At 38.2% G+C, this 8,749-nt stretch overlaps 1 protein-coding gene across 2 annotated transcripts in view; it reads right to left on the reverse strand.

The window, feature by feature from the left end:
* The window catches only part of LOC135717389 (uncharacterized), a 71,768-nt gene extending 63,832 nt beyond the window's left edge, over positions 1-7,936 (reverse strand). Inside the window, exon 1 of one of the 2 annotated variants that reach the window (XM_065239450.1) lies at positions 7,698-7,936. The gene's annotated coding sequence lies outside the window, so the exon portion shown is untranslated. Of the gene's footprint in view, positions 1-7,687 lie in introns of both variants that reach the window. The other variant, XM_065239451.1, reaches the window with a different exon arrangement.
* Between the last annotated feature and the right edge of the window lie 813 nt (positions 7,937-8,749).

Genomic DNA, 8,749 nt, shown 5'->3' on the forward strand with positions numbered 1-8,749 from the left:
CACTGAAAAACAGTAGTGGCTTCTGTTCGCTCTGGTTTGTCATGCATAAGAGATACGGATTTGAAATGTTAACAAAAGTTGTAGTTAATAACAAAACCTACAAAAGCTCCACACATTATTTTGTGGAATTCTGTTGATGAAAAAAGGTAGGGGCAAATGAATGTGAATGAATGCACGAAATGAATGCAAATGATTTTCCATGTCCGGTGCCTCTATATATGCATTTAGATTATCATCCGAAGTCCCTCCACAAAATATACTTCCTGCCCCTCCGCATTCATAAAAAATGGTGGGAAATCCTGTCGATCCATCCTATCTATACTTTCTATTCCCAACTAATTTGGTAGTTTTCAGGTCGACCGAGAAGCACTGCCATACTGCCTGTCAGTAAATAAATTTTAAAAAAATATAAAATAGACTACGGATCACTCGTTCATAATAGGTTGCGGGAGCAAGAACATTAAGAGCATCATGGACGAGCCAGCAGCACACATTTACTTCCCGGACCAGGCGTCGGTGTGTGGTATCATGGAAGGTGCCGATCGGGCACGATGCCACTGTTTGATTTCGTTCGAACTGCTGATCCCCGGGAAAAGCCTCACTGTACATCGAAATTCCCTATGTCAAGCAGGTGGAAAAGGAATTCAACGTGCAGGTCATTTTTTCTTCTACTCAGCCCAAGTTCTTCTCGTCGCTGGTACTGTTCAAGGATTTGGAGAAGCTAATGATGAAGGAATCCACCTACCGGCTGATACACTTTCTGTGCGAGAATATTAAGAATCTAATTCCCGTCCAAATACAGCTGGGAATATTAGGCAAAACCTAGTCATTCGTCGCCATCACCCGTTCCTCTTACAGTGCAGTTTCGACCTATTCGATACGGAACCGTTTTGCCACAAACGAAGTGACAGACGACTAACTGGCGAAGAAATCAATTAAAATAATGTGGTTCGCTGTAATAGAATTTTCTTAGAAGTTGATTTTGTGTACAATGATTCTTTGACAGTGTGCAAAGAGTGTATCATTTTGTCATTTTTTTATGCATTTCAGTTTTGAGTAGAGTGAAAGAGATAGAACCAAAACATTCTAGTACATTTGGTGAAAATGCTAGTTCAATCCAGTAGTAGCAACAATCAATACGAAACTAACGATTTTAAATTGGCTCACCACTTTAGTAGCCTATTGGTCCCAAGCAAACGATTAACGTACCCTATTCTAGTTGAAATTATATTACTACACTATGTTTGTTTTGATTCGCTATGAAAGTTTGACAGATAACATCAGAGGTGTGTGGTGTGTGCAGAACATGCAGGGGTGAGTGAAATAGCTTGGGACTGCTTGGGACCGTTGTTCTGGTACTGAGTGAGCCAAAAATAATAATGATTTTCTTCGGGACCCAGTGGTCTTAGAGTTACCTCTATGGTAGTGTTGCCATGTGGTACAATCCAGTAGTAGTGGTGTTGCCATGTGGTACACTGAAAAATTGCAATAGCAGGTTAGTCACCAAAGTTTTTGAGCCGCTCCGTCTGTCACTTCGTTTGTGGTTTTGCTGTGAGTTTGGTTATGGAGTGTTTGTATATGTGCTGGAGCTAGTGAACTAATAAGTAGTCAGCATAATGTAAACGGGGCGTCAGCATCTACCAGCATGAGATTTCAGGAGCAACTGAAATTCATGCTAAGTGGTTGAACTGGTTGAGCTAGTGAACCAGCATATATGTAAACACCCCATTAATATTGTTGCAGCAGATGTTTCAACTTTTTACACCTATCTTCTTCCATTGCCCTTCAATAAGATCCAGTTCTTGAAACTGCCGAAAACATCAGCAGCTCTGCTGCTCAATAACATATTTAAGCACCGACCGTGTAACATTAAATGCGGCAAGGTGGCAAAAAATGTAATGCCGTAAAAACCATCAGTAATTTCCCACAATGGTCAATTAAAAATTGATTTAGTTGTTTTAGAATTTACGTGCGCAATTTGTGTGAATCCTGCCTTACTATAACGTTAACTAGAAAACTTGCCGTACTTTCCGCAACGCTACGCGACATGTACCAAGTTTAATCGTATAGGAAAGGAGTAGCTGTCAAATTAGGACCAGAGCAGCACATAAATTTGGCTTCACTCGACTTGACAGGCGTTGCAGTTCTGTTTCCTCTTCGCGTCGTATCTCTCTGAAAGTATTTAACACCCCTAACATCCAATCCATTCCCTGATCCATTCCCATCTATTTTTTCTATCCCTGCTCCACAGACAAACAGACATAACAATCGCAAGTTGTTCATCGAACAAGCATTTAACGGACAATATAAAAGTATCGTAGTTGGTAGTACCGCCACCTGCGGCGCGCAAAGTCAATTCCCTTGCGTATGACGTTTACACACTACCGCCATCTGTTCAGCGTACTACCCAGCACAGTGTGCTCAACAGATGGCGGTAACGTTTTAGCGACCATGTTTTACATTGAGAATTATTCAATGATTTATGTCTGTTTGTCTGTGCCTGCTCTATTTTCGTCAAAACGACACACTAAAAAAAAATCCCATCAATTATTTTTGTCTCCGAAAATCACAAGTAATTACTTAACTGAAAAAATGCATCCAAATAAGTGTCGTTCCCCCTGGAAAAAGGTCGAATTCTTCCGATTAGTCATTTGGCGTGGAACTTCCCATGCAACGTTAGCGCTGGAGAAAATATTTTAGGAAAGATATCATGGTTGGCCTTGAAACAAAGCAAACACTAAACTTCCGTGTGACAGCAAAGCGACGTATACGCTAATTTTAACTTTTTAACAGTGCTACAAACAACTTGAATTAGGACCATTATTCATCATAGGGAAGTTTGCTCTCCGAACGTCACATTGCTTCAAAATAACGATATGAAATCTCATTTTTGCATCAAAGTGAGTTTCAGAGTTGGTTGGAAATGCTATCTAACATGAAGCTTTAGTGTGATAATTTGATAGCTAGAGAATGATCTTAGAAGAGGGTGGGTAGATAGTTCCGTTAGAGTACGGCAGTATGAAAATTTAATAGAAGTTGAAAATGAGCGAAGGGCCGACAGTGACGTTCGTAGAATCAAATTTCAATACTATAAATTCGATTTATCCTGACATCTTCTTGCGTGAGGATGTCAATATCATTCGATAAATCGAATTTATATTTTTGAATTTTTCTATAAATCATTATAATTGAAATCAAACTACGGTGCGATTTTACCCATTAATAATACCTGAACTAGCGTTGTCAGATTGTTTTCCAGCTTATCGGTATCAACAGTTTTAAGAGATCGGTATTTATTGGTATTTATTATCATAATTAATTTTATATTTTTTTTCCGTGGCGAAAATTCAAACTTTTGGACTAAGAACGGAAAATTTGCTTTCCAGGAGAAGTCGGAAGAAATTTCCGGGCAATGTTTGAACTAGTTTCTGATGGAAGTCGATAAAACTTCCAGAGAAAGGATAAAATAGCTGGTGTTGAGTACTTGGCACTGATGAAGTCTGCAAGTAGTAGACGAAATACGCGTATCTGTCAAAAGATAAGCAATTATAACGGAATTTAAAGGAAATAAACGAACCCATTCAAAGCTCTTAATAAAATAGCACTTCTGGTGGAAGTTTGAAGAAATTTCTTAGAGAAGTCGAAAAAACTTCAGTGGAGCTTCCAAGACAAACATTCAAAAATTTCTGGTGACAATTTAAGGAAGCTTTCGGGAAAAAAAATCGGATTACGCATCCAGAGGCTGCCCGACAAGATTCGTAAATCTGAAACAAATTCCAGGAGTAGTCATTTTCAGGGAAAGCCAGAAGAAGCTCAGAAAAACCTTCCAATAGAAGTCGAAAAAAAACTACGGAGAATGGCTTATGGATAAAGTTCCAGAGAAAGACGAACGGTAGTTCTGAACAGAATTTCAAAGAATCCTGAATAGGTTAAATGAAAACAAAAGTTTAATTGATACTCAGGAATTGCTGAGGTTGATTTCTTTGGAATTCTAAAGAAATTTCCAAGAGAATTCTAAGGATGATTTCATGTTAATTCTGAAGATATTTCAAATGCAATTCAAAAGAGAATTTCAATGGAATTCTGAGGAGAATTCCAAGAATTTTCTAGGATCATAAAATTTCATATGAATTTTTGGATACTAAGAAAGGTTGCAAATTAATGATTGAGTTCTGACTAGAACCCCAAATTTAAAAGAATTTCTAGGTAAGAGGATGGAGAAAAATTCAAAGGGTATTCTGAAAAGAAGTCATTGGAAATTATGAGGATAATTTCAAAGCAATTCTTAGGAGAGTTTCACGGGAATTCCGAGGAGCAGTGAATTTAATACAGAGGAATGTTTTGATGAAATGTTCAAGAAAATACCTAGGAAATGCTCCAGGTGAGTTTGTAAGGGAATTCCTAGGTGTATTTCAAGGTTATTCCGGTGATAATTTTTGGATCATTCGAAGGAGAGCTCGAAGGGAATTTTGAACAACGTTTCATGGAATGTATGGAACATCTCCAAGATAATTGTGGGCAAAAATTAACTAGTCTTCCTTTTCTGCTTCTTCTACTTCTTCGTCTAGGCATTTTACGCTTTTTGTCGGCTCTCAACTTAGTGTTCTAGAAGCACTTCCACAGTTATTAATTGAGAGCTTTATATGCCAACCAATGCATGAATTGGTATATTGTGTGGCAATACTACTAGGTTCAGGAAAGTCGATAAAATGTCCGAAAATCGTACTCGCCGCCTTCATACCTTACCTTTACTGACTAGGCTAGCTGAGTCCCTTGAAATAATAGTGTAGAAATCAAATAGTGATCTGCAGATTTATCATTGGATTTCATTTCTAGTGAATTATGCATCAAATTATATGGGAATTCCAGAGACAGATAGAGAGAGTGAGAGAGATGAAGAGAGAGAGAGAGAGAAAGAAAGAGTTCTAATATTAACTCTGAGTGAATTCTGAAAGTAAGATTTTTTTTTAATCCGGTGATGAGTTCCAAGGGTATAAAATGACTCAAACATAGACAAATGTTCAAAATTCACTTAGCAAACGACATTTTCTTAATAATCGAACAATTTTGAACAATTTTGACGATAAGTGTTCTTTAAGTGAACTTTGTTTCAGTTATCGGACTAGAAATTGAATTACATTTCTGTTAAGGAAGGATCTTTATATTAGCGATCATTCAGTGTACTGAAGCCCAAGAGCGCTCTTAATAGGGGTTCAGATCAGGGTTAATTCCCTACTTAAATATTTATTTAGATTATGGAATCATAAGATATTATGATGATATTTTGTATTTGTAAGTAACAACAAGAGGTTATAAAGTTTATGTTTGACAAATAAAATCATATTTTTTCGCTTTATGAGAGTATCAATAAGCGATTTTATCAATTTCTCTCAGCAGTTCTTCATTTTTCATTCTTTGCGAACAGCGCTTAGAAAATCGCTAAAGTAATTCTTTCAAAGCAAAATTGTCATTCTTGTAAGTTTGAAATACAAAATATAATTTTAACATCCTATGATTCCATACATAATACCATAACACATTTTATTTATACAAAATGAATTCTCCTTGACTGTGGAATGGGAGTTTTAAGAAACTTTTCCTATTCTAGCGTCAATCAAGCCGATTGAAAACAAAGAAGGGGAAGACAGTTCAAAACGCACCCCTGGGGTAAAATGGACCGACACGGTTTCCACTGCTTTAGGAATTATGAATTAAGAATGTCACAGCATTAATAGCTTGCTTCGATTATAAGTAACACTGGAAATGTTCGCATCCGCTGCCCAATATGTCCTCAGTTCCCGGCAGATAGTAACTAGAGTTTGTGTATAATAAATCGGATCGAACGAGCAAACATGCAAAAATATAGACGCAGAATCAAAAAAAGATCAATTCTTTAAGTCAAGAGCAACCTGCACTGACGAGAATCTACCGAGTTGCAAGTATGTGATTATTGATTGAAGTCATAATTTAAATTTCTTTGACTTTGTAGATGTAACCATTAAGAATTTAGTTGTCAAGACGTATTAAAATGAGCACTAATAGGGTTTTTCAAAGTAGTTTTTGGTTATGACCATTTGGAAACCCTGCGGAAAGTTATTAGAAGATTACGCATAAATCTAGACGAACGTGTGAAAAGGGCCAATGAGCCAAATGTAACCAAATACTTTGAACGAACTCGCGGATTAAGAATCATTCTGGAAAACCAATAGCAGCATCTGGTAGAGGAAGTTTACTCTATCAGATCGTGTGGTAAATTTGGGTGGGTATGTTGTCATTCGTGCGAAATCAACGATGAAAGTCATTGGCTCATTGGCTCATTGGCCCTTTTCATATGTTCATCTAGAAACACTTGGTTGACAAGCGTAAATGCAAGGCAATTAGCCGAAAATCGTTTTGGTAATTCCTCTATTTTTTCTCTCTACGGGGCTCTTATTATACACAGAGTGTATGTCCTTAAATGAGAGAAGAATGCCAAACCAGCATTATGGAACAATAGAAAATTTCAATATGGTTTGAAGTTACGCTTCTATGCATGTCTTCTACGCACAGAGCCATTAATTCACCTACCCTGCATACTGTTTTCGTATATCAACTACGAGTAACTACTTCCGCCCTTTGATACAAACTTTCTCAACAACACACAAAAAATCTAAACAGCCCATCAAACATACCCTCCACCTTCGAGTCCACCTTGAACCTGCAAATCAAAGCAACCGCGTCGCGTAAAACCGATTTTCACTCCCAATGTCCAGCGCAGCCAACTGTGACGTCGATTCATTGCCGCCACCGCCACAAAACCGCTTTTCCAAACATTTCAACGAAACCTGAGTTAAAATTTCCATTTCAACTCCTCCCTCGGTGCATTGCTGTTGGCTGCACATGCACCACCAACGACAACGAAAACGATGCACCAGCGTCTCTGCCGCCCACCACCACCGACCAGAAAAACTCCGACGCTCGTAGGGCCTTTTCTCCTCTCCTGGCTTGGCTTATATTTCAATCGACGTTTATCATTTTCCACTTTTCACTGCATCTATTATTTTCTCCGTATAGTTTCCGTCACTTTCTTGAGACGCATCAACCGGAGAGTATGTAGTTTCAATTGAAAGTGTGGATGCAATTAATTAGCAGATATCTATTATTTATTTTTCGTCTTAAACACACATAAACACTCATTTTCTTCGTACCAATTTCAGCTCATTTGTAGTGGAAAACGTGGAAAAAGAAGAAGGAAAAATCAGAAGCACTTGCGAAACACAGGGAACGTGAGTGATGTGATGTGATACGAAAAAAGAAAAACAGCACTTAATAGAGCATAAACTACCAGCAAGAGAAACTTTTTTTTTGAGGAAAATTGATCAAGTGTTTTCGTTTTCACGATAAGCGTCTAAGTACTATTTTTTTTCCTATTTCCCGGGATGGTACGCACTTTTGCTTCAGAAACAAATATTCATCGATAACATTTGTTTTGCATTTCAAACAAAAATCACACTCTTTTTCATTTTCATTGGATTGTAATTTTTTTTTCTGGGTGGTATTCAACGTTCAATAAAGTTGGAATTATTTTTCAAAGTCCTAGTAGGCGTAGGTGAAAAATACCACTATTGAATAGAGGGGCTCTAGCTTTCGTTTTGCACTCTTTGACACTCTAAAATCAAACCCTTCCAAAAACACACAAAAATTCAACCAATCCGTACAATTTCAGCTTGCACAAAAATCGTCTTCACTAAACACGCACGCGTCGAGGTTCTGGAAACTGCAGAACACGTTAAACAAAAACAAAAAAAAAACAGAATGGGAAAACGTTTCGTATTTCTTGGCAGGTCCTCGCGAACAAAAGTGTAAGTCCAAGCACTCCGGTGTATGTCCGTCCTGAGCGGTCTACTGATATGCACTGATGTCTGAGAAAAACTGATCGCCAGCTGGAGAAAAATTAAAACTCGAAGCGGCGCACGAGGTTGCTTGACGCGCGCGACACTCCACATCCACATCCACTATTACCTATGCTTGCCGTGATGGTTGCAATTTGAGAGCATACAAGCTTCGCGCGCGCAGACACTACTTCGGCGAGTAGCGAGCATAGCAGGCGATGCGACGGACGCGGCGGTGGCGGCGTGAGCGCAAATTAATAACGTAATAATGACGGAATAAACATAAATAACAAAAAGCGACGGTAAGAAGTAGGCGATGGCAGAGGCGAGGAGTGGTGAGTGAGACTCGAGAGTGAGCAAAAATAGTGAGAAAGAGAGTGAAAAAGGGAGCGAAGTTGAAGCTGGGAGTATGGCGATGGGGACTTTGGGTTCAACCCTTCTCCCGAAGAAAAGCGTTTTAAACTTGCGGAATATGAAATTTGGTGCACGCGAGCGAAGGTGAGGTGCATTTGGGTATTGAATAATTATGAGATCAGCTGTAATCCGAATTTTCTGGAATTAGCAAATGTGTAATCTTTTAAAAATCAAGTTCAATCGTATAAATTCGATTGAATAAAACTACTGATTAAGATTAATTAGACCACACCATACGGCAGCGCTTGAGGTAGCGGGTACAATTCCTTCATCGATGATCTTTTCAGGTTCAAATTTTTTCTCAATTCTGTTTGCTACTCGAATAGCAAACCCTTGTAATAAGTTTGGTTTTATAATCCAGCATTTCCTGAACTTGACTTGAAGTACTTTAGAACCACAATAATAGTTGTAATCTGGTAGTAATTTTATTTAAGAAAGTCAAGTCATGAAGACCATACCAACCA

Source organism: Ochlerotatus camptorhynchus, unplaced genomic scaffold (genome assembly GCF_037179485.1).
Source record: "Ochlerotatus camptorhynchus isolate MF236.1 unplaced genomic scaffold, CSIRO-AGI_Acam_v1.1 ptg000055l, whole genome shotgun sequence".
Taxonomy (NCBI): Eukaryota; Metazoa; Arthropoda; class Insecta; order Diptera; family Culicidae; genus Ochlerotatus; species Ochlerotatus camptorhynchus.